The sequence below is a fragment of the Pan paniscus genome, chromosome 9, assembly GCF_029289425.2.
Source record: "Pan paniscus chromosome 9, NHGRI_mPanPan1-v2.0_pri, whole genome shotgun sequence".
NCBI classification, from domain to species: Eukaryota; Metazoa; Chordata; class Mammalia; order Primates; family Hominidae; genus Pan; species Pan paniscus.
In genome coordinates, this window is record NC_073258.2 from 100,512,012 (window position 1) to 100,538,951 (window position 26,940).

General features: G+C 32.8%; 1 protein-coding gene across 1 annotated transcript in view; it reads left to right on the forward strand.

Annotated features, from left to right (window-relative positions):
* Nucleotides 1-26,940, forward strand: part of CNTN5 (contactin 5) — a 1,328,674-nt gene that overhangs the window by 658,590 nt on the left and 643,144 nt on the right. The gene's annotated exons all lie outside the window — the stretch shown is intronic.

The window sequence follows — 26,940 nt, forward strand, 5'->3', positions numbered from 1 at the left end:
ATAAAACTTCAAAATCAAAATTACTCCTTGATCCATAGCCTGTGATTCTGCTGATGTTCTTATGCAAAGTAAATTAGAAACCTTTTGATAAGGATTCACCACTCTAGATGCCATTAAGAACATTCAAGATTCATGGAAGGAGGTCAAAATAGCAACATTAACAAGAGTTTAGAAGTTGTTTTCAATCATTATGAGTGACTTCAGTGGAAGAAGTAACTGAAGATGTAAAAATATCAAGAACTGGAATTAGAAGTGGAGTCTGAAGATGTGACTGAATTGCTACAGTCTCATGATAAAACTTGATGAAGAGTTGCTTATTATTGGTGAGAAAGAACACAGTTCCTTGAAATGGAATCTATTTCTGGTGAAGGTGCTGTGAACATGGATGAAATCACTACAAAGTCTTTATAATATTATATAAATTTAGTTAATAAAGCAGTGGTAGTGTTTGAAAGATTGATTACAATTCTGAAAGATGCCTTACAGTGAGTAAAATGCTGTCAAACAGCATAGCATTCTACACTACTAAGAAATTTTTTGTGAAAGGAAGAGACAAACATGTAGCAAACTTCACTGTTGTCTTATTCTGAGAAATTGCCGCAGCCACTGCAATGTTCAGCAACCGTGAACCTGATCAGTCAGTAGCTGTCCACATCGAGGCAAGGCCCACCAGCAGCAAAAGATGACCATTTGTGGAAGGCTTAGATGATAGCATTTTTTAACAATGAAGTATTTTTTAATTAAGGTATTTACATTTTTTAGATGAATGCTACTGTATGCTTAGTGGACTAAAGTATAGTGTAAACATGATTTTTATAAGCACTGGATGCCAAAAAATTTTTGTGGCTGTATTGCAATATACACTTCCTTGCAGTTGTCTGGAACTAAAACCACAATAATTCCCAGGTACACCTATAATTATGTTCATTTATAATTTAATAAAGCTTTCTAGAAATGATCCCTTAGATCTATATATTGAAAGACTACACTTCTGTAGTTTACCTGAAACGATTGACTCCAAAACATATCTTAGTAAAACTATTAAATTTTAAAGATAATTTAAAAATATCCTTAGAATCCTCTAGGAAAAAAGATTAAATTATAACAGTGAGAAAATTAGACTGGCTGTAGACTTCTCAGGAATAACGCACAAAGCAAGGAGTTAATGGAGTGGAATTTCAGGAAACACAAAAAAGGGTAAGCCAAGCATTTTACGTCTAGGCAAAAAATTTTCTTCAAGAATCAAGTGTACAGAAAAAGAATATGCAAGAACCAAGGGAACATTATATACACAAGTTGTTTATGAATAATCTATCATATAATGAGTTTCATCTAAATAAAATGTCCTGGTGAAACTTCAGTAAGGGAATTGATGATTAGCATTAATATATTTATTTCTTCAAATATGACTTAAAAGGGGTGAGGATATGAGTGGGTGAACAATATGTAAGTTTTATACATTCTGGCAAAATAAAGTATTCAAGTGTAAAATGAAAAGAGAAGAGAGATAAGTGAAAATAGAAAGATATTAATTGTGGGGTACGTCATAGGTGAGTCAAAGAATACTACTAAAAATGAAAGCCAGTTAGTACAATGCTAAAAATATGAGGCAGGGGTGGGAGGAAGCAGCTTTAGGGAAATGGGGACTATATAAACTATAAATACAAAAATAATCCATAGAACAAACTTGTAAACTTTTCTAAATACCAAAGTAATTTTTTAAAAGGAGACAATACATTGAGAAACACAGTAAACAAAATATAATTCAATCAGAAAGTATACCAAAAAATGAAAGCACCGAACCCAAACACATCCGTTCTGTGTAATAGGTTGAACTCACCTATTACAATAAAAAGATTTTAAAATTGGCACATAAAACCAAAATCTATGCTGTATGCCAGACCCATCTAAAATACAGTCATTCCAAAAAGTTAAATGAATGGAAAAAACACATCAGTCAAATGGAAACAATAAGACAACAAACCTAATACCAGAGGAAGTAGAATTTAGGCCAAAAGCATTAGATGAGACAAACAATGTTGTTTCATGTTGCTCATAGCCACAGTTCATAAGTTACATAAAACATTACTGATATCTATGCACTAAAAAATACAACCACACACATACAGAACATAAACTTCAGTTGGTGCAGGGAAATATAAAGAGAAAATAACACTAACAATAGTGTTGCCTTTTATTCTGTTGAATTGTCTTATTGATCTGGAAGTATTTGTTAATTATTAACATATAATTCCATGGTTGATTTCATGTATTGTAAATATTATCTATATGACTACATGACTAGTATTTTTACTTTTACAGTAGTATATTTTGATAATAAAAGTTTCTAATTTTATTGAATCCAATTTTTTTATTGTTAGTGCTTCTCTATCATGTTTCAGAAATCTCCCTTCACCGCAGCTCATAAAGATATTACTCTGTGTTATTTTATGGAAACTTTCCTGTTCCACCTTGCACTTTTTGATCTAGTCTCCACCTCATATCATGTATAATTTGAGGTAGGAATTAAGTTTTATTTTTTCCATATGGATATGCAACTAATCCAGTACTATTTCTTGAAAAGATTGTCTTTTCCTCACCAAGTTTCATTGCCTTCTTTGTCACATTTTAAGTGCACATATATGCAAAAATAAGTTTATAGATTTTTAATTTTGTTCCATTGGTTTATTTGTATATCGTTGTGCCAATATCATACTGCCTTAGTTATTGTGCCTTTATAATAAATCTTTTTACTTGGTTGGCCACTTACCAAAATGTTCTTCTTCAAAATCATTTTGCCTGATCTGGGTAATTTGCATTTTCATAAAAATTGTAAAAGTTTGCCAGTTTTCACACACAAAAAGAATGAGGTTTGTTTGGGAGTACATTGAGTCTATATATGAATTTGGAAGATAACTGTTTTAAAATAATGAGTCTCCTAGTATATAGTGTATTTCTCTTTTACATTATTTGTCTTACTGTAGTCAGTAATGCTTTCTTAAAAATCTATTTCTAGTTGGAAATTTTAAAAATTATATATTTATGGTGTACGTGATGTTTTGATACATGTTTATACACACATTGTGGAATGGCTACACCAACCTAATTAACATATGTAGTATCTCACATACTATTTTTTTGGTGATGGAAACAATACTTAAATTGTACTCTTCTAGCAAATTTCAAATATACAGTATATTAACTGTAGTCATCATGAGGTATAATACATATCTTGACCTTAATTTTGCATAAGTGAAATTTTGTTTCCTCTACTCAACATATTCCCATGCCCCAACCCCCGTCTGGTAACCACACTTTCACTCCCTGTTTCTATGAGTTTGACTTCTTTAGATTCTGCATATAAATGAGATCATGTGGTATTTCACCTACTATACCTGTGAGTCAATAATGCTTTATAGTTTTCTATGGAAAAGTCTAGCACATCTTCTGCGAAACCTTTTTCTAGGTATTCAGTGATTTTCACTATACCATATATACTTTTTAAAACTCATTTTTGTTTTATTTCTGGAATGTAGATATAAAATAATATGGGTTATTGGATACATGTATTATGATAATACTAAGTCCACTTAACAACTGTAATTATGTAATTGTACAAAGTTAAAATCCTTCTCTTCCAATCTTACTTTGTGTGCATTCATTCATTCATTCATTCATGCCTTATTGCACTGGCTAGAACCACCATTATAATATTGCATAAAAATGCTGATAGCAGATACGCTTGTCCTCTTTCCGAATCTTTGTTAATGTTAGTTCTTGGTTTCTTTTCACACACCTTTTATAAGATTGATAAAACTTTTACATTTCCAGATTCCTAAGTTTTGCATCATGGATAGGTGCTAAATATCTATTGTTTTTGTTAGCTTAGTGTTTTATTCTAGAAATTTGTCCATTTCAAATAATTTTCATATGTCTTGTAATAAAACTATTAATAGCCTTTCCTGTTATTTCATATCTGAGGGATCTATATTGATGATTCTATTTTGGTTTTTGATATGAATATTTTTATATCTTCTCTTTCTCTTTTTTTCCATTGGTGATTCTTCAAAAATTTTAGTAATTGTTGGAAAAAACAAATTTTTGCTTTATTGATCTCTTTTCTATGTAATTGATTTCAATAGTATTAATGTCTGCTCTTATTTTTTATTTTTTAGTTTGTTATTTTTGTAATTTAAACATGTTTTTGAGAGTTGATTTTTAATCTTTTTTCTAAGGTATGTATTTAAACATAAATTTTCTTTGAAGTATAGTTTAGCTGCATCTAACAAATTTTTCTCACATTTTTGTCATAATTTAGTTCAGTTTTTTTCCATTTTCATTATAATTTTTTCTTTAGCATGTGGGTACTTAGAAATACATTGTCAAATTTCAAGTGATTATTTTCTATGTTTTTTCTATTGCTTTAAGGCTTTGATTTACTCTGTTTAGAGAGATACATTGTTTTAATCTATTGTTATCGAGAATATGGAAAATTTTAGTAAATAATGTGTTTACTATTACAATTAGAAAATAATGTGTACCATAGTTGCTGAGTACAGTCTTTCATATATGTCACTTAGGTCATAATGTTGAAATATGCTGTTTAAATCTTCCCTTCTGATTTTCTTTCTATTTGCTTCTTCCATTAAGAGAGAAAGTAAAAAATATTCCACTGCTGTTTTTAATTTATCTATTATTTGTGTCAATTTCAGCTTTATATATTCTGAGATTACATAATTTGATAAACACTAATTTAAAATTATTTTATCTTCTTGTTTAACAGTTGTCTAATAAAAGGTCTCTCTATTTCTGGTAATCTTTCTTACTTGAAGTCTTGTCTGATAGCATAGATAAGCAAGCTTTCTTTGGTTAGTGTTCACATGGTGAATAATTTCATCTTTGATTTTCAAGCTGTGTTATATTTTGATGCCTCTCTTGTGTGTTGTTTTCATTTTCAAGGCTGACGGTCCTTGCATTTTAATATATTTTCTGTTTAATTTCCTACTGAAATACTTGGATTCAAATCATCTACATTTTATGTTTTACTATTTGTATCTTGTATACTCCTTTTTTCCTTCTTCATGTAAATTATTTTGGATTGAAGTTCCTTTTAAATAATAATTACCTCTATTCCCACTTCATAGTTTATTAGTCATATATGCCTTTACTATTCTTTTACAGATAACCCTGAAGAGCTTAAAATATACATCCTTGACTCTTTGAAAGAACAAAAAGAATTTGTACAGTGACCATATTTCAAACAAATGTTGGAACACTTTTCCATTCATTCCACCTGTGTATATATATATGTGCCATTGTTTCCATGTATTTTATTATGTATATATCTTTTAATCTGCAAATGGCTTTGTTAACATGGTTTTATACAGTCATTACTTGAATAGATTGACCCACCAATTTATCCACTGCTCTCTATTCCTTCCTGCGTCTCTAATACTTATTTAGAGTCATTTTTATTCTGTTGACAGAAATTTCTTTAGGATTTTTAATGGAACTGCTGTTGATGAATCTTCTTTTTTTTTGTCTAAAATAAGTTTATTTTTATTTTGAATTTTTTTCTGTGGTTAGGTAGAGAATTTCGGTTTCTTTTTGCTTCCTTTTATTTTCTATATTAGTTCTTTGATACAGTTCTTGAATTTGCTCTTTTAAGTTAGTAGCAAACAAACATCATTTTTAAAACAACCATATAACTTTTTAATTATAATATTTAATTATGTTTTCCTAACCCACAAATGCTTTCGCAATGCTGTTATTTAAAGTTTTTTTTCCGGAACTTTTATCTCTCACATATGCTTTCACTGTAATGCATATAAGCTTAGAGAGATTATTGTGATTTTCTTGGCTTTTTGGGTTTCGGGTGTATATTTTCGGGGACTTTAGGTGTCAACAGACCTAAAAGCAAAGAGAAAGTGTGGGCTGTCTTCCCACTGTGGCCAGTAATGGAGAGCTTGTGGACTGCTGGTCTCCTTCTAGAATCATACAGGTTCCCATTTCCAAAACCTAGAGGACACAGCTCATTGGTTCAGAACCTTCTTGGTATCCTGAAATGTGAACCTTTATTTTGCCAGCCAAATTCTTCCCAGGATCCTCACTCCACAGCTCAAATGTTGGCCTGCTTTTTCTCTGCCCAAAGGTGAACAACTTTCTCACCAATTATTTCTGCTCAGACTCTCACAGAAACCGAGTTCTCAGAAACCACTTAACTCAGGAGATGTAGATATACTGACACTGTCAGTCTACGTGAAGAGCTCTATTCAGGCTCTAGAATCCTCATAGTTATTTATACAAGAAGAACTTGAAGGTTAATGTACTTACGTATCTACCATTCAAATTCTTCAATTGTTGTTCTGTACACTGTTATTTAGTTGGGTATTATAACAGAAATGAAAGAAAAGAATGTACTGACCTGCCCAGTTGGCAAATTGCACCCAAGAACCCCTCAACCCACAGAGACGCTTAATATTATATTAACAAGGTCAATATAATACCCCTCAGTGTACTGGAACTGTAATTTACTAAGTAATTAGATGTCTGACAATACAATATTCTGGGTAAACATAAAGTAGTTTAGTAGCCACTGAATTTGCCTCATTGTATGTAAAATCTTCTTAAAAATGTTTTGAAGTAATTTTCTAGATAGTTAATTTGCTACTTACCCAACTTTAACTGTCCCAGTTCTTATCTTACAGTGCCTCTCAAAGGTCAAGGCCAGAAGGCACACATTGAATTTTCAAAATGCTCACTTAGCCATACTTTATGGGCTGTAGCTCATTCTAATTGCTCAAGTTACATAGTAGTTACTTCATGGTATTCTTCCTTAGGCTTTATGAAAATGAATACTACATTTAGGTGGCTCAGTGATAATTGATACCACTAGAGACACAGATTATAGGGAACATAAGATTCTGCTGCCTTTGTGTACCTGTACCTTTCTCCTAAAATATATTCAGTTACTTGCAAAAGTCTTGATAATATGTCTTGATGTAGCATATTGTATTTCAACAAAAGTGAAAGTAGATTCAGGTGCTGGTTCTGTCCTGTGACATGATAGGAATCAAATTATATTCCCAGGCTTTTTTTGCATCAATTCTCATGCGTATATTTAATATTTAGAAGCATATGCTTGGTCAGCAGCATTCTGAACTACAGCTTTGAATAATCCTCTGATTAGTTATTTTCCAGATTTCCAGGAGCTGTAAGATGGATTTAAGTAATATGTTGATTGGTTAGTAAACTACTTGTTTTATAAATCAGCAGTGGATTCCCTTTACGATATATTCACCCTGGTTATTTATTTCTTACTTGAAGAATCTACAAATAACGCAGATGAGTTAAAGGAAACAGAGTAGTCATATAGTAAATCAGTAAAACAAAAAATCTGAAATAAATATATTTAGTTTTAATAAACGCAGACAGCATCTTGCTATGTTGCCCAGGCTGATCTTGAACTCTTAGCCTTAAGTGAGTTTCCCATCTCGGTCTCCCAAAGTGCTGGGATTACAGGTGTGAAGCCATCATGCCCAGCCAAGAAATTTATTTAGAAGACAAACAAACAAAAAAACACACTTCAGGGACTACTTCAAGTCAGGTAAAGAACACAAAGTTATTTTGAACATGAATTATTTACAAAGTCTTACAACAGGTGAGGTTGGGATAAGTAAATTGGTGTAACCCTCCTTTCAAGGAGTTTAATGCTAAGTAAGGAGTCAATCGTGTAAACTACTCTATGTGACAGGTAGAAAGATGGAAATTTTTTTTTCCACAGTACTTTTTAACATTATTATTATTTTGTCTTCATCTTTTAAGTCCAGAAATACATTTCCAGGATGTGCGGTTTTGTTACATAGGTAAACATGTGTCATGGTGCTACACAGTCATCCCATCACCGAGGTATTAATCCCAGCATTCATTAGCTGTTCTTCTTGATGCTCTCCCTTCTCCCTGCCACCCTCTGACAGGCCCCAGTGTGTGTTTTCTCTCTCTACACGTTAATGTATTCTCATGATTTAGCATCCACTTATAGGTGAGAACATGCAGTATTTGGTTTATTGTTCCTGGGTTAGTTTGCTAAGGATAATTGCCTACATTTCAATCCATGTCCCCACAAACAACATGATCTTATTCCTTTTTATGGCTGTAGAGTATTCCATGGTATATATGTACCACATTTTCTTTATCCTGTCTGTCATTGATGGGCATTTAGGTTATTTCACGTCTTTTCTGTTGTGAATAGTGCTGTAATGAATACACACATGCATGCGTCTTTATAATAGTACTATTTGTATTACTTTGGGAATATACCCAGTAGTGGGATTGCTGGATCAAATGGTATTTCTGCTTCTAGGTTTCTGAGAAATCGCCACACTGTCTTCCACAATGGGTTGAACTAATTTACACTCCTGTCAACAATGTAAAAGCATTCCTGAGGGCTGGGCGTGGTGGCTCACGCCTGTAATCCCAGCCTTTAGGGAGGCCAAGGCGGGTGGATCACAAGGTCAGGAGATCGAGACCATCCTGGCTAACACAGTGAAAACCTGTCTCTACTAAAAATACAAAAAATTAGCTGGGCGTGGTGGTGGGCGCCTGTAGTCCCAGCTGCTTGGGAGGCTGAGGCAGGAGAATAGCGTGAACCTGGGAGGTGGAGCTTGCAGTGAGCCAAGATCGATCGCGCCACTGCACTCTACCCTGGGCGACAGAGTGAGACTCCTCAAAAAGAAAAAAAAAAAAAAAAAGCATTCCTTTCTCTCCACAACCTCAGCAGCATCTGTTATTTTTTTTGACATTTTAATAATCACCATTCTAACTGGTGTGAGATGGTATCTCATTGTGGTTTTGATTTGCATTTCTGTAATTATCAGTGTTGTTGGGCTTTTTTTCATATATTTCCTGGCCACATGTATGTCTTGTTTTGAGAGGTGTCTCTTCATGTCCTTTGGCCACTTTTCAATGGGGTTCTTTGCTTTTTCTTGTAGATTTTTTAAAGTTCCTTGTAAAGTCTGGATATTACTCCTTTGTCAGATGAACAGATTGCAAAATTTTTCTCCCATTCTGTAGGTTGTTTGATCACTATGTTTGATAGTTTATTTTGCTGTCCAGAAGATCTTTAGTTTAATTAGATCCCATTTGTCAATTTTGCTTTTGTTGAGATTGCTTTTGGCATCTTTGTCATGAAATCTTTGCCCATGCCTATGTCCTGAATGATACTGCCTAGTTTTCATCTAGGGTTTTTATAGTTTTGGGTTTTACATCTAAGTCTTTAATTCATCTTGAGTTAATTTTTGTATATGGTGTAAGGAAGGGGTCCAATTTCAATTTTCTGCATATGGCTAGCCAGTTCTCCCAGCACTACTTATTAAGTAGGGAATCCTTTCCCCATTGCTTGTTTTTGCCTGGTTCATCAAAGATCAGATGGTTATTGGTATGTGGCTTTAGTTTTGGGTTCTCTATTCTATTCCATTGGTCTATGTGCCTGTTCTTTCACCAGTACCATGCTATTTTGGTTACTGTAGTCTTATAGTATAGTTTGAAGTTGGGTAACATGATGCCTCCAGCTTTGTTTTGTTGTTGTTGTTCTTGTTTTGTTTGTTTGTTTTCTTAGGATTGCCATGGCTATCTGGCTATTCAGGCTCTTTCTTGGTTCCATATAATTTTTAAGATAGTTTTCTCTTTTTCTAGTTCTGTGAAGAATGTCCATGGCAGTTTAATAAGAATAGCATTTAATCTCTAAATTGCTTTAGTCAGTACGGCCATTTAAAAAAAACTGATTCTTCCTATCTATGATCATGGAATGTTTTTCTACTTGTTTGTGTCATCTCTAATTTCTCTGAGCAAGCAGTCATTTGTAGTTCTCCTTGAAGAGGTCCTTCACATCCCTCGTTAGCTGTATTCATAGGTATTTTATTCTTTTATGTCACTGCCAGGTTTGGATATTAGGATGATGATGGCCTCATAGAACGAGTTAGGGAGGATTCCTTCCTTCTCAATTTTTTTGGAATAGTTTCAGTAGAACCGATAACAACTCTTCTTTGTACATCTGGTACAATTCAGCTCTCAGCCTGTCTGCTCTTGGGGTTTTTTTGGTTGGTAGGCAATTTATTACCACCTTAATTTCAGAACTCATTTTGGTCTACTCAGGGATTTAGTTTCTTTCTTGTCCAGTCTTGGGAGGGTGTATGTATCTAGTAATTTATTCTTTTCTTCTAGATTTTCTTGTTATTTGCATAAAAGTGTTTATAATAGTCTCTGACGGCTTTTGGTATTTCTGTGAGGTCAGTAGTAATATGGCCATTATTGTTTCTGATTGTGTTTATATAAATCTTCTCTTCTTCTTTATTAGTCTAGCTTGCAGTCTATCTCAATTTTTTCAAAAAAAAAAAAAAAAAAGGCACCTGGATTTGTTGGTTTTTTTGAAGAGTGTTTATGTCTCTGTCTTCTTTAACTCAGCTCTGATCTTTATTTCTTGTCTTCTGCTAGCTTTGGGGTTTGTTGGTTCTTGGTTCTCTAGTTTGTTTAGTTGTGATGTTAGGTTGTTAACTTGAGATCTTTCTAGCTTTTTAATGTGGGCTTTTATTGCAGTAAATTTCCCTCTTAACACTGTGGTAGCTGTGTCCCAGAGTTTCTGATGCATTGTATCTTTTTTTTTAAATTATTTTCAAATAACTTCCTGATTTGTGCCTTAATATTGTTATTTACCCAGAAGTCATTCAGGAGCAGGTTGTTTGATTTTCATGTAGTTGTATAATTTTGAGTGAATTTCTTAATCGTGAGTTCTAATTTGATTGCACTGTGGTCTAAGCAACTGTTTGTTATGATTTCAGTTCTTTTGCATTTGCTGAGGAGTCTTTTACTTCTGAATATGTGAACAGTTTTTTTAGTAAGTGCCATGTGGTGATGAGAAGAATGTATATTCTGTTCTTGGGTGCAGAGTTTGTAGATATCTGTCAGATCCACTTGATCCAGAGCTGAGTTCAGGTCCTGAATAGTTTTGTAAATTTTCTGTCTTGATGATCTGTCTGATATTGGCAGTGGTGTGTTAGTCTCCCACTATTATTGTGTGGGAGTCTAAGTCTCTTTGAAGGTCTCTAATAATTTTCTTTATGAATCTGGGTGCTCCTGTATTGGGTGCATATATATTTAGGATAGTTAGTTCTTGTTGAATTGAACCCTTTACCATTTGTAATGCCCTTCTTTGTCTTTTCTGATCTTTCTTGGTTTAGTGTCTGTATTGTCAGAAACCAGAATTGCAACCCCTGCTTTTTTAGGTTTTCCATTTGCTTGGCAAATTTTCCTCTTTCTCTTTATTTTCAGCCTATGTGTGTCTTTGCATGTGAGATAGGTCTCTTGAAGACAGCATATGAATGGGTCGTGGTTCTTTATCCAACGTGCCACTCTGTGTCTTTTAATTGGGGCATTTAGCCCATTTACATTCAAGGTTATTGTTATGTGTGGATTTGATTCTGTCATCATGATGCTAGCTGGCTAGTTTACAGACTTGTTTATGTAGTTGCTTCATAGTGTCACTGTTCTATGTATTTCAGGGTGTTTTTGTAGTGGCTGGTAATGGTTTTTCCTTTCCGTGTTTAGTGCTTCCTTAGGAGCACTTGTAACACAGGTCTGGTGGTGACAGTTTCCCGCAGCATTTGTGAAAAAGGACTCTATTTCTCCTTCACTTACAAAGCTTGGTTTTGCAAGATATGATATTCAGGGTTGAAATTTCTTTTCTTTAATAATATTGAATATTTGCCCTCAATCTCTTCTGGTTTGTAAGGTTTCCACTGAGAGGTCCACTGTTAATCTGTTGGGCTTCCCTTTTTTCATGACCTGACCTCTCTCTCTCTGGCATCCCTCAATATTTTTTCTTTTATTCCATCAGTGAAATGTTTTAATAGTCAAATAATTTTGCAAAACATTTTTTTCATAATTCACCAAACAAATTCGTATTTTAAGTGTTCCTATAGTAGAGGAGAATCCTTTGATATGACACCAATTTTGATTGACTGTAGTATACCCTAAACTCATTTTTATTCCAAAAAATTTATTGATATCATTAGAATAGTACACATTTGTGGGACACTTAAGTTTGTAATTATAATAGCTGGGAGAAAGGGTTACAGCCAATAAATCCTGATTGTGGAATCAAGACAGCTTCACAGAGTTGGTGATTGGGCATGGAAGAATGAAAGCAATATTTAAATAGGTTAATCTAAAACAGGAAGTACATATAAAAATTTGAAGAAAAAATTTTAAAGCTGTAAAAATCACATAAGCAAGCAGTTGAAACATTTCTGCAATAAGATGTAAATATGTACTTCTAGCTATTTTTGAAAGTAATGTAGTCTTCAAAGAAAAACATTAAGAACTGAGTACATGTGTGTTTTCAGTACCTGTGTGCACAGCACAGAAAATACAAATATATTTAAGGCTCATTTTTGGCATCAGAGAGGAAATAATAGTCTTTAAATAATATTACTACAATGGAATTATAGCTAAATTATTCCAATAAAAAAATTCCTTTCTGTATGGAGCTTAGAGTTTGTTTTTAAAACAAACAATTATAGAAATAAATGTGAAATTATGATACATGGTACAAAAGAAGTTACAACCTGTGATGATTGTAAGGGTTTTAAAGGAGGAGGTGTTTGAATTGAGGGGTTGAAGGATGAGAAGCTGATGAGGTAAAGGTTATGAAATGAGGCATGACAAGCAGAGGGCACACAGGCCCAGTGGACCGTGAAACATGGGGTCTTCAAGGGTGGATAGAGTAATGGACAGTAGAGCTGGGACAATAGAGGATAGTGAGAGACATGGAGTCTCTGCAAACATAATACCCAAACTGAGTAGTTGACAAGGAAAACAAATTTTATTTCTGAAATAGAAATACCAATATGTCAGTGGGATTTTGACAGACGAGATTGTTTCTTTGATTTATAATAATGTGACGTGTATGTTTTTAGAATGGATAAAAATTGACAACATGAGAGTTCAGCTTAGCTCAACAAGTATTCATTGAATCAGGTTCCAAAGGTAGGTAAATGAATATGATACATTCCCTATTGATGAAGGAGATAGAAACATAAATATGTGCATGTATCTAAGATGCCTAAAAGGCCTTTTGAGTGAGAGGAAGTCTGAGCTGATACATAATGTATAAACATTCAGATGTTGAATCTGAGATCAGACGGGTGATTCAGACAGAAGGAATTGCATAAACAGACACGTGAGGCTTAAGCAAATAATGTTGCCGAGAACCATAAGTACTTCGATGTTGTTGGAATGTAAAATGTGAGAAAAGAAGAAAAGGCAGAGAAGGCTAGAAAAAAAAAACATGAAATATATCACAATACGGCTCTGAAGCCAATACGGCTCATGAAGCCAAAGACTTAGAGTTCATGCTACACTTCAGGGCTGTGCAAACTTTAGACAGTGAGCCAAATCTGGCTTATTGCCGTTATTTGGTGAGTAGGCATTGGAACTCAGCCAAAATTATTTATTTAATGTTATCTATGGCTGTTCCCACATTTCACTGTCAGAGTTGAGTAGTTGCAACAGAGAGTGTGTAGTACACAAAGGCAAAAATAAGTATCATGTAGCCTTTACAGAAAAAAATTGCTGAGCCTGCTATACATAATATGCCAAGCACAGTCTTCAAGTAAGTGAGTAACAGTTTTAGACTTTTTCAAACTAAAATACATAGTCACCACTTTTTTTATTATTATTTCACTTTAAGTTCTGGGATACATGTGCAGAATATGCAGGTTTGTTACATAGGTATACACGTGCCATGGTGGTTTGCTGCACCTATCAACCTGTCATCTACATTAGTTATTTCTCCTAATGCTATCCCTCCCCGAGCCCCCCACCCCCTGGCAGTCACCAATGTGTGCTGTTCCCCTCCCTGTGCCCATATGTTCTCGTTGTTCAACTTCTACTTATAGAAGAATGAGAACATGCGGTGTTTGGTTTTCTGTTCCTGAGGCACCACTTTGTAAGTATCTAATATATGTTAAACACCAGACTAGATGATTTACTCACATGAACTGCGTCTCAAAACCATTCTTCCTGGTAGATATCAAAATTCCCCATTTTACTGATAAATATAGAGATTAAGGAAGGTTATGTGCCTTTCCAAGGCCCCATAATTTTGACATTTTTGAATCAAATTTAAACTCAGTTCTGTCGAACACCAAATACATTACATTTTTACAGTCTGGTAGCATATTAAAAAAATGAATACTAGAATCAAATGAAGTCTAATTGTGAGGAATTTGTTGCAGAAATCCCACCAATCCATGATCTGTATCTAAATTAGGTAGAAGGATGATAGAGATAAATTCCAGAGTTTAGTATGGAAAATAAGTAGATCATCTAGAATGACTTATTTATTCTTGACAGATTGGGTGACTAAGTCAGGGAAGCAACTTCCCACTTTCTGGTTTGGGTGGTAAGAAGAAAGATACATTCAGTTCTAGATACAGGGAATCTAGGACAGCAAGCAGGCCCACAAGCAGGGTAGCATTGATGAGTGATGTTTTGTACAGTGTGTATATTTTCAAATGTCTGAATTAGATCCATGTGAAGATAGACACCAGGGTGTTGCCTGCAAAAGGCTAAAATTCAGAGACATGGGGTACAAGTTGGAGATTATTCAGCTTTAGCATAGAGTTAAGAAGTAGCAGAAGCTGACTTTTATACAATTTTAGGAATGAGTATAAAATATTTTATATATCTTATAGAAATCCATTAGATTTAGAAAGAGACACTGGATTATGGTGCTTAAGAACACTAAGGGCCAGGCACGGTGGCTGACACCTGTAATCCCAGTGCTTTGGGAGGCCTAGGTGAGAGGAGGTTCGAGACCAACCTGGGCAACGTAGGAACATAGACTCCATCTCTACAAAATAAATAAATAAATAAATAAATAAATAGAAAGCGAAAAAATAAAACTCTGTAAAAGCTGACAACCTGAGTTCAAATCTTCTACTAATTTTCTATAACCTTATGCAAATTACTAGATTTACTTGTGCTTTGGAAACCTGTTCTATAAAATGTCTATTACTAACACTAAAAGCACTTATCTCGTAGGGTTGTTAGGAGGATTAAATGAGTTAATACATACAAAAGTTTTAAAATAATACTTATAGATGGTAAGCACCATATAGATGTTTACCTGTATTTATTAATTAAAAAATATTTTTTACATTTCATATATTAGGATTTTTCAACATAGTTTTCTCACTACCTCATATACCAATGTTTATTCTAAACTGAAAAGGGATGTATAAAGGGCTATAAAAGAGGGCTGACCTGAATCCAATATTTTCTTTATACCTGTATATCAGCCATAAGCCTGGAGCATTGTGTGAGGTTAAAATGAATGAAGTGCTTTAAAGATATGTTTGCCACAATACAGATTCCTTACGTGTCTATGAGGAACCCTCTCTTGATGGGAATGTCAAAAAGGACACATGAGTCAACTGAAAACTCTTAAAGGCCAAAGCTGGGACAATTTGAGCAATCCAAAAAAATAGTATGAATTAATATCCAAAGTATAAAATAAATGTCCTTGAGTCCCTACTGATACAAATAAATAATTGAATAAGTAAATGAAGGAGAAGGGAAAATCTCCTATGCAGAATTTCAAATAAATTATGTAGCTGTTCAATGCTTAAAGAAATACAACGTAACTCTTCTGTGTGTTGTACATAGTGACTTTCTTCCCAAGAATAGAGTGTGGAGAAGGATGGGGTTGGGGAGAGAGAAAAAGAGGGGGAGAGAGAGAGAGAGAGAGAAACTTTACAGCCTATGTTCAGTGATCAAGGTCATCATCAACAGTGATAAATCATGCTGATACTATGTACGCCTAATATGATGCTTTGAGAATGGCACCTTAACTCCCAAAAACCCAAAATTCATAAAATTAATTATTAAAACATCAGAAAATTTCAAGATACTCCACAGAAAAGGTGATTAGTGCTCCAAGAAGCTTTCAAAATCATCAAAAACAATAAGTGGCTGAGAAACTGTCACAGACAAGAGGATCCTAAGGAGATGTGTTGAATAATGTAAAATGGGATCTTGTAAAAAAAAGTAACATTAGAGAAAATTAGGGAAATCTGAATAAAGTGTGAACTTTAATGAATATTAATCTATCAATATAGATTCACTAAGTTTTACAAATGTACCTTAATATAAGGTATCGATAATACTAGAAACCAAGTGTGGGGTGTATGGGAATTGTATGTACTATCTTTTAAATTTTTCTGAAATCTAAACCTATTGTTAAAAAGCTTATAAAACAAACTAAACAGCCAGTCATATGATTTAAAAGCAATCATGGGGACCCTGATTACAATTTAACATTCTCCTTCCTTACTAGCTTAGTATTCATATTAATCTCTTCAGCTATGCAACTAATTTGTTTTTCCTAAATAGCAAAAAGGAAAATTGAACATTAACCATTTCGACGACTGTTTTACTGAACGTTTTTCATTATTTGCACAGTTTAGTTTATATGTTAGTGTTTTTTTTTTTTAACTTCTGAAATAAGATTTTTTTTTTACTACATATTTCCTATCCCCTTAATTCATTGTTGCAGTAGCCACCAAAATCTCGGAGTTTTCCAAAGTATTTTACATTATTCAGTGTATTTTCTGTTTAACAGAAATACATTATTCAAGTATTACATTACATTATTCAATATTATATTATTCAAATATTTTCTGTTTAACAGAAAAATAAAGATAACAAGAATATTACTTGTAATTTGATAATTTAAAATGTCTAGAGAAGAGAAGAAAGCTATAAAGGGGAAATACTCACTAAAAACCGTATTCTAAAAATATTCCCAGAGATTTAAAACCCTGGAATCCCTTTGTAATAAATTATATTTATTTTGAGTCCCTAACTGTGTTTTCATGAATATTCACAATGTTATTAGCTTATTTATCTCCTTTTTGGGTCAAATGCATTTACTGACTGTAGTTGCATGCTTATGGTGACAGAGGCAATACTTTAATACTACCTGCAGAGTCGCACTTTATATGTTAACACTTCTAAAATATATTTCGTATACCACCTCTTCCAACTTTTGAACACATTGTTTCAGTAATTGCATGGTAGTATTGCCTGACAAACCAATACTCCCATTTTGTTTTAATTTATACAGAAGTGTCTTTACAATTAACTAAATACTTATTACATTTTCTCACATCATAAAATTAGGGGGAAAATAGAAAAATGAAATTACTGATTCTTGTAATATTATAATCACAATCATGAAAGTATTCTAAAGAGCAAAGCTGTGAATCTTGATTTCTATTAGGTACTGATTAAATAAGTAGTATAGACAGTGTGGGAAGCATAAAAACACAAAAACATAAAAAAAGAAAACTTGATTCTAAAGAGAGTTTCCAAAGAGGGAGCTACTCTTGTGAGCATAAAAATTAAAACTTTTTTTCCTGAATAAAATGCAAAGAGAAGTTCATAGGGACATAACATGGTTAATAAAGGTAGATCATGGTATATCTTTCATGAAGAGAAGGAAGATAACGTTCAATTTTCTTCTCACCAAGATTTGAAAATATGTAGTAAAGCCATTTCTTGTTCATGTCGTGATGATTTTCCTGAACAATTTCTTACAAAAGCAAATCCTTTTAGTATTTCCTAAGCAATGACACTTTAACTAAGAAAATTAAATTTGAGGTAAAATTCAAGATACAACATTTGCTACTTATATTTAATGTTTAATTTGTGTTTCTAATGCTTTAAAAATTAACATCTAAAAAACTTTTTAAAAAATCTAAAAGTATATGTCCTAATTTGAGTTTTTATCACTCTTTAATATCTACAGTAAAATAACTTTCTTTATAACACACACATCTCAAATTTCTCTTCAAATATTATGCATTGAGGTATCATGTAAGACTTCCAGATTTTATTATGGATGAAAATGGGATCTACTTGTACTTGAAAAAGTAATGAATAAACAATACTCTGATTTTTTATCTATAAAATTGAATCACTACAAAGGCTAGGGATAAGCCAGTGATGTGCCTAGCGAAGTATTAAGTGTATATAAATCGTCTATTGTTAAAATTACTCACTTTCTAAGTGTTTCCACTTTAAGTTCAAGAAAACTAACCATTGTTAGATCATGGGATGCATTTGAAGAGCTTTAAACACCTCACTACCACCTTTAGTGTACACTCTAACCCCATAAAGAGCTCATTATTGTCTTCCTTTTCTCTTATTCCTGTGGCCTTTATTTATAAATCTAGCTACTTTATTTCTGCTAACCTTACATAATAGGTCCCTGCTGCTAAGACCTCACAGCATTTCACAATTACTTGATTACACTTAAAAGTTGTGCTTCATTCCACTGAGAACACTTTGCAAACCCTAACACAGCAGCCTGGCACATATTGGGTAAATGAATGAATATATGAATACATGAATACACGAACAAATATAGGAATACATGATTATTCCATTTAATACCAATTTGATATTGGCCTCCATGGTTCCACAGGTATCATCATGAAAATGTATAGCACCACTATATCTTGCCAAAAAGAATAAAGTTAATCCAAAAGAGTTGCCAAATTTACCTAGAGAAAAACACTTTTTAATTTCTTCTCTTTAAAACGTTATAACATCATAATGCTCTAATAGAGCAAGTTTTCTTTGGGCCTGAATGTTAAATATTATGTTTTGGGAAGCAAAATTAGTAATCTCTTAAAGTAGAATACTCGGTCATTTCCATCCATGATTCTATGATCACACAACTTGATAGTGAAAATAACTTTGCCAATCCTGAGTATGAAATGCTACGTTTATGAAACATAAAACACATTTAGGGCAATTAAATATATCAGCATTTTCTTTATTGAAAACTGATCAGTGCAGAATATTTAGGAAATTACATTTAGACAATGCAAGGTTATGCAGACATACATTACATGATTTTGTTCAATGTCTCCATTTTTATCTGACCTAGCTCTAAAAGGTGGTTAGGCAGATATTAGCAGGTTGACTGAAAAATCAAGTACTTAGTGACCTTGTTTAATTTTTGTTCTTATGCTTCACATTTCAAAAATAATAAAAGCCTCAATTTTGGCATGAAATGCAACCATGGTGGCCGAGTAACAGTAAAAGAAATACAATGAGAAAGAAGAAATGAGCAGGTGAGATTTATTCTGTATTAAATAGCTACTGTCCTGGTCCTATCTACACAAGGAATAGCAATTTCATGCTATTGTTCATACAATGCACAGAAGCAAACTTTGTCAAAAGGCAGAGAGTGGGGGTGCATGGAGGATAAGGCTTCAATAAGATTTGCTGTAATTCTCCCCTTTGAGTACCTCCCCCAAAATGAGTATCAAAATGTTCTACCTTCCATCTTGGCAGAAAGGGAAGAAGACATAGGTAGGGCAGGTGGTTTTTGTAACTACTAGCAGCAATGATGACAGGAAAATAAAAATTTTCATTACTGAGAATGAAGTGAAATATCTCTTTAAGGATCATCTTATTTTCTTAAAATATGTCCGTTAATTTATACATTCATTTATTGTACAAGCATTTTTAAACAGAGTACCTATGTGCTGATTCACTGAAGGGCATATGGAAATCAAAAGCAAAGTCTTGTTCTTCTTCTTCAGTAGATACAAATAGAAATCAGCCAAACAACAGATAAAGAATGCAAATGAGCTTCATAAGGAAATAGGGACTAGAATAAAGTGTAAAGTGGAAGAGATGGAACCTGAGAAATCATCTCAGAAAGCTGAGTTTGGAGAAAAGTCCTAGGAAAAAAGTAGTTATTTTTGAATACTATGAGTAAGACATTATTGATATAACCATCTATTTTTTTCAATAGGTAATAGAATACAAGTTGGTCTTGTAGAATATGAAGAGAAGAGTTCATTAGTTTTGGGATTCTGACTTATTCCCAAATATCCAGATGTTTTTCAAAGTGATATAAATATTAGATATATTTAATGGAACAAAATAAAAATAATTTTATATATGAAAGTGAAGCATTCTGAATTTGAATTCAGATGATCAAATTGTATATGTGTTATCCTATTCTGTTTAAAAATGAAGTCATAGTTCCTATATATTTTTAAAATATTATCTCCAATAGAAATAAATAGAAAATGTTTAATTTTCATTTTTATTTTGATCTTTCCTATAATAAACCTGTACTGCTTTCAACTAAGAAAATAATTTTTTAAAACTCTACATTTAGAATTGTTCTCTGAATATCACAAAGTCTGTTAGAGTAACTATGAAGATGATTCATAGATTCTGTTGCCTTTGGCTCTTCTTTCTCTTTGACTTGGCCTTTAACATTGCTTTATTCATATTGAGCTATTTTACTCCTAATTTCTTCATACAGTTATGTCTGATTCTACTGTTAAAAAGCATTCCAAATTGCTTAATACCAATTAATTTGTGACATTAACAAGAAGCCAAGGAACCCAGTCACAGTCCTTATTTATTTACTGCATTTTGGTGAGTTTTTGTTAATCAGTGAGTATATTTAAGTTATATAGTTATTAATAGAGATAACTCTCCTTATTAGACAAAAGTTCACAAAAACTACCTTTTCAAGAAGAAGGTATTATGCAAATGCAGGTGGAATAAATCTAATTTTCAATTTTTATGCACAAGTTATTTGCGGCCCCAGTTTATTGTAAATGTTGCGGCACCTACCTAACCATATTTTTAAGGTACATATTTCATATGGGTAGCAAGGAGCTAATAATAATGAAAAATTTGGACATATGAAGTATTCTTTTCTGTTACTAGCCTTGTCACCAACCGAACACACAGCCTTGTTTGTACCTCACTTTCCCATTTTCAACCTATTGGCAATAAAATATCAGGTGTTAAAAAATGAATAAAATGTTGTAAAGTAGTTCAGTGGAAAATGTTTCATATATTTAATAATGGCAGGCTTATTAGTATCACTAGACATAGGATTAAAATGTAATTATTATCATAACCAGTTTTGTTATAATATTTAGATTCTTTTTCTAATTGAAAACTAGATGCATACTAACTCATTCTCCTGACATTTGCTATCTTCAACAATAAATATTTCAAAATTGGATCATATTCACTCCAGTAGCATTTAAGCACTACTTATCAATATTTTTCAGGATACTTACATATATGAAAGCCCATTCTTGTGTCTTTATATCCAAGATGTTTGATGTTAGCATTTGAGTTAATTCAGGAATCCTCCAGAAGATCCATCTGTTTCCTATTCAATGTTGAAATATTGGTTTGAAAAGCTGTTTACTAAGGATAAAAGTAGGAATCATCTCTCCAGGAAATAAGAAATACTCTCATTTATTTTTGTTTGTGAGATAGCCTCTAGAAAGGAGATCTAATTAATGAAGTATATAAGGATGAAGTGTGTTGAAACTTTCTTTCCCTTTTAAAATAAAGATACTTCAGTGCACTGAGGGAATATATAAACGTCGCATGAAGATGTATAGGATGTTTTAATAGGACACAGGAAGAATTTTTCTTCTATATAATAAAGGAAAATGTCAACTTCAGGCACTAGCTCTATAACTCTTACTTTAAAATCCTTTAAAAATGTTAATGATTGCGTATTTATAATCTTTGAGTTTTGATTTTTAAGTTTTAATTTCCTGAGTGTTTTTTATAAAACCAAATACGTATCAAAGGTATTTGGGGTTTTGTTTTTTTTTCTTGTGTTTTATGACAGTGTGCTTGCTTTCTAATCAAGATTAAAACAAGCCATACTGATGCAGATTAAATTATCTAGAGGTTGAGTTTTGTTAAGTTCCTTTCACTTCTTACATGGACTGAAGTGATATATATCTTCCTGTCAAATGATCTTTATATCTTGATAATGTTTTCATTGCATAAATGTTTTTATGAATAGTAGTAATATATAATAAAAATACTTGTCATTTCTTCAGTGCTTAGTATCTCCTAAGCACTGAATAAAATTATTTATATGTAATCTTCACAATAACCTTACGAGGTAAGTGTTATTGTTTCTGTTTTGAAGATGAGGAAATTTGTAAATCCGAAAGTTTAAGAAATGCACCTAAATTTACACTGCTACCAAGTGGTCAAATCACAATTAAAATTTAGTTCTATTTGATTACAAAAGCCACAGACATATCTAATGACATGTTCTGTTAGTTCAATATGATGCTTATATTGATAAGATTTCAACATATGAAGTTATTGGCCATCGGTTAATTTGGTCATTTAACACAGATATATAGCATTTGAGTAACTCTACTGGATCTCATTCAACTATCATTAGATCCAAACAACGTTGAAATTTCATTGCTAGAAATTATAGCGCATGAGCTATATAAAATATATGATATATAAGAAATGATTAATGCATAGGATTGTAGGTAGAGTAAGAATGAGAATAAATAATCCTAAACAAGTTGTGATGGATTTATAGGACATTGCAGTGAACTGCTTAAGCACCATAATAAATGAAGGCAATAAATAATTATATGTGTGTATATATATATATGTGTGTGTGTGTGTGTGTGTGTGTGTGTGTGTGTGTATACATACACCCATATGCATGTATATTAATAAACTCATATGGTTTTCTGGCCCCCAGTGACTGACCCCACTCATAACTCTGAGTTCTATACTGTTTTGTGCAACATTTCCAGAAGAGTCAATATTCCATCCCAGACTGGGAATCCACCAGGTATTCACATAGGAACTTACTAAGTGCCAAGTTAAATCACACAGGAACTTATTAAATGCCACGTTAAATGATTACAAAATTGATATGAATTGGAGGTAAAAATTAAAAGCCATGTTGACTTTTAATTTTTTTCTTTTAATTTAAAAAGTGAGTTTTGTGAATAGACTTAAGTTGTGCACTCTACAACTCAGATTAGTGTGGTTCCTACATGAAGGTTACAAAAACCAAACAAATTGAGGTATGTTTTGGTCTGCAAGATAAAAATATATATGAAATACTAGAAATGTTTTGTCCTCTTTTACTATCAAATGTTAATAAAGATTCTAAGTGTGTGTAGTAAGTTTATTATAATACAAAAAAGAGAACCCGATTTTATCTCAAATACATATTAATCATGAATTGTTTACCACATACCTACTACATTTAAAATATTGAATACTATCACTATCTTTTATCTATATATGCATTCTATATATCCCTGTAGGTATACACTACTCTCTAGAATTCATTATACTTTTGAAGATGAAATACATCTGTTTTCACAGAGGAAAAATGAGCAGTAAAAAAATAAAAAATGCGAAAGTTATCCCCAAGTGAAGAATTTCCTCTTTGTCATCAGTGACTGAGTCTTTCCCAGAAGATAACATGTTTATTTTCTTTAAAATGTTTTTATGTTGCCCGGGAATTCTTCGTTATAGAGCATCTGGCATTCCAATAATTATTTCCAAATAACACAGTCATTTGGACTCCGTTAGATTTAGCCTGTGAATCTGCTTTTGGCATTACCTGTGGTTTATTTTGGAAAAATCTACTAAGTCAACAACAAAAAATTAGCTGTATCTTCCAATATCTTCTGGCTTCATTAACTGCCCACTTTACAGCTGTCACCCAGAAGTGTATACGACTCTCTGTCGAACACATACATATTCTTATTCTGTCCTCTTTTCTAGAAGATTGTGCTTTATTATTGTATTATTTACATAAAACAGTACTCCCTTTATAAGTCCTTCTGATTTACAGAGATTTCTTCAAGGCCTAGTGTTCCTAGAATGTGGTCACTGAATCCAGATATGCTCTAAGAAGAGTTACTGAAATTTCTCAAATTTTACTCATAGTGTTACCTTTCTCCATCACCAGCTGAAGACTCCTGAATTTTTCATTCCCTTTTCCTACAGAAAAGACTCCATGCCTACATGCCCCTGATAAATTCACTGATACAACTACAGAGGTGATTGTGTGTATACTCAAATTCTTACAGTATTGAATATATTTATTCTGTACTTGGTTGGTTATTAGAATCCTGATTCACTTAAGCAAGTATTAGGCCTAATTTTTTTACTTTTGTCAGGTTTGCTTGTTCTAGAGCAACTCATTTTTGTTGATAAACAGCTTACCAAAAAGAAATGCAATTGTTTATAAAACCATGAGACAGCATATTTAGAGGTTAGAAAGGGGAAGGACTCTTTAGGATCTGGGAAGTGTGCTTTAGCTGGAAAACAGAATGCAGAAAGAGGAGCAGGGGCGGTGGGTTTGAAAAACAGATTTTAATTATTTTTGAACAGAGACTGTGGAGCTGGTACTGTGCTAGATGATGAGATTACATAGTCCTGATCCTCAAGTGTCAGGATCCTCACTATCTAATAAGGAATACAGACCAGTGTTATACACTAGAATAACAGAAAACTACCCAACTAGAGCAGAGTGTTGGGATAGCTCAGACAAGCTGAACCATCACCAGGGTGGAGAGAGATGCCATCAAACTTTTCCAAAGAGAAGACTCTTATTAATCATTTGTTAAATATTTAATAACTGAGCTCTTGTTGGCTTATGGGGATTAACACAAAGAGTAATGATAATAGCAAAGTTTATTTTATTACTGTGTGGCTAGTGCTGCTATCAATAAAAGAGGGACTAGATACAGAAGGGGGAACAAATCTGATGAGAGCAATTGGTTGGGTTTCACAAGTGTGCATAGGTGGAAATGCATCCTACATATTGGGAGATGTTGATAATGATGCTGCCTGTATTATACAGAACTTTATAAAAGGCACACTTTTAGAACTTAATCTCACATGTAAGCAATTAATTTTATTAAAATATGTTCCCTACTCTATTACATGTGTAACAGTCTTCATAGGTGGGTTTAAGTCATTTAAAATATTATCTAATAAGAATTAAAAACTCATAGATGGTAGCTTAATAGCTTTCTTATTCTTTTACTTGGCAGATATATCAGTATTTGGAAACACCATAGGAAACTGCCCATTTAAGACATTAACTAAGTCACTCTAACTATCTCTTTTACAAAATAAGACCAATTCCCTCTCATTAATTAAATCTCTTGATTTAAAATTCCCATTTTCTAAATTTGTGTGTGGTGTCGTCAGAAACTATTTTTCTCTCTTGGGTAGAAGTCGGTTTTAAACAGTATACCTACTAATGATGTATCAACATTCTTACGAGTGAATTCTGTCTATCTTTTAATTTTTTTCTTGCCTGTGGAAGACTTCTACACTCTGCTTAACTGACCTTTTTAATGACCAAAAGACAGAGGTGTTCTTCCTATCATAATCAAATATTGATTTATTTGTGTCTGGTCTTTTTTTTTTTAAGCTATAAGGATATGGCATTAAGTATGCAGACTCTAGTATAATCAGAGTAGTTTGAAGTTTACTAAGTGTAATCGTGTGCTATATATCTCAATTAATCTTGCAGACTATGGCTAATCACATTCCCACCAGGCAGGATCACACAACTCACAGAGCCAGGATTATTAAAATCCATATTTCACGTTAATAGCCATGTGGGTGAGATTAGTTTCTAAGTAGTAATGCACCTGCCATAAATTCCTCCTCTCTGTTATCTTCTGAAATACTGCTCTGTCAGAAGATGAAAAGTACGTGATGTGCATTCAGAATCAGTTTATGGTCTTTTTTTTTCTATTGGTCAAGTAAAATATATCTTCATCCCTCACTGATTTCAAATGCACTGGAGAAGACAAACACTATTTAATATTCCTCTGTGACATGTCATAAAGGCCAAAGTGTTCAAGTTTCATTACAAATCTTAGTCTTTTCATTTTAACATATTGTCCTAAACTAACCTAAAAAAATAATAATTAACAAATACAGCTTCAAAGAACTATTCCCCATTTGATTATCTAAATTAATTTTCCTTCCAACATTATTGCAAATTAAAAGCTCCTGAATAGCCTACACATTTACTTGTGCATTAATTCGTAAAAAAATGAATTACACTGGAGTGAAGATAATAACAAACTAAAAATCAAAATATCTAGGTCTTAGCCCAGGCTCTGTTGTTAATTGAATAATTTAGAGATAGCCACATAGTCTCATTGTTTTTCACAGGACTTGAGTCAAATTTACATTTGGCTTTGTTGTCTTCAATTTGAAAGCTAATTCTCTAGAAGAAAATGAAGAATGAAACTTAATCTTTATTAATCTGAGTATGAAATATGCTTATATGAGAGATACCAGAAAACATTTATTCTCCTTGTTAAAATGTTTAGCATTCCCATATAATCTCTCAGCAATCATACCTGAAATATGCTCTATTATAATATCTAATATAAAATAATATTTTTAAATGTCCCCCTTTTTGTCCAAAATGGGAAACCTATTTTATCATTATTAATAGAATAATAACACACATAAATACTTTAAAAGGTATAAAGCACTTCCATGAGTGCTTTTAAGAGAGGTTTTGAAATGTGTCCTGGATAGGTCTGCAGATATTATTAATATACTTACTTTATCACTAAATTGCTCTGTATCTTTGTTTTAAAAAGTTGAAATATGGACATGAGCGACCTTCAGAGGTCAAACCTTAAAAGCCAGAGAACAACTTGTGACCTAGACCACTATTCTTGATGATGATCTTCCCCTGGCTTGGTATAAAATTCACATTTTTCCTCCTATGGGAAATACAGGGAAAATATCACAGCTGTGAAAAATGAATTCTGCTGCAGAATTTAAATTTTCAGACCTTTTAAGAAAATAGATGTTAATGCTTTCTGTTGAGTTGCTATAGTTTCACATTCATATATTAGAGATGCCTTAAATAAGTTTACCTGTTTAATAATTTAAATACTTTAAATACATGCATTTGACGTTTGCATGACAAAGACAAATACATTCATACCACTTTATAATGTCACAGTCAATCAGTCAACATGAAACTGG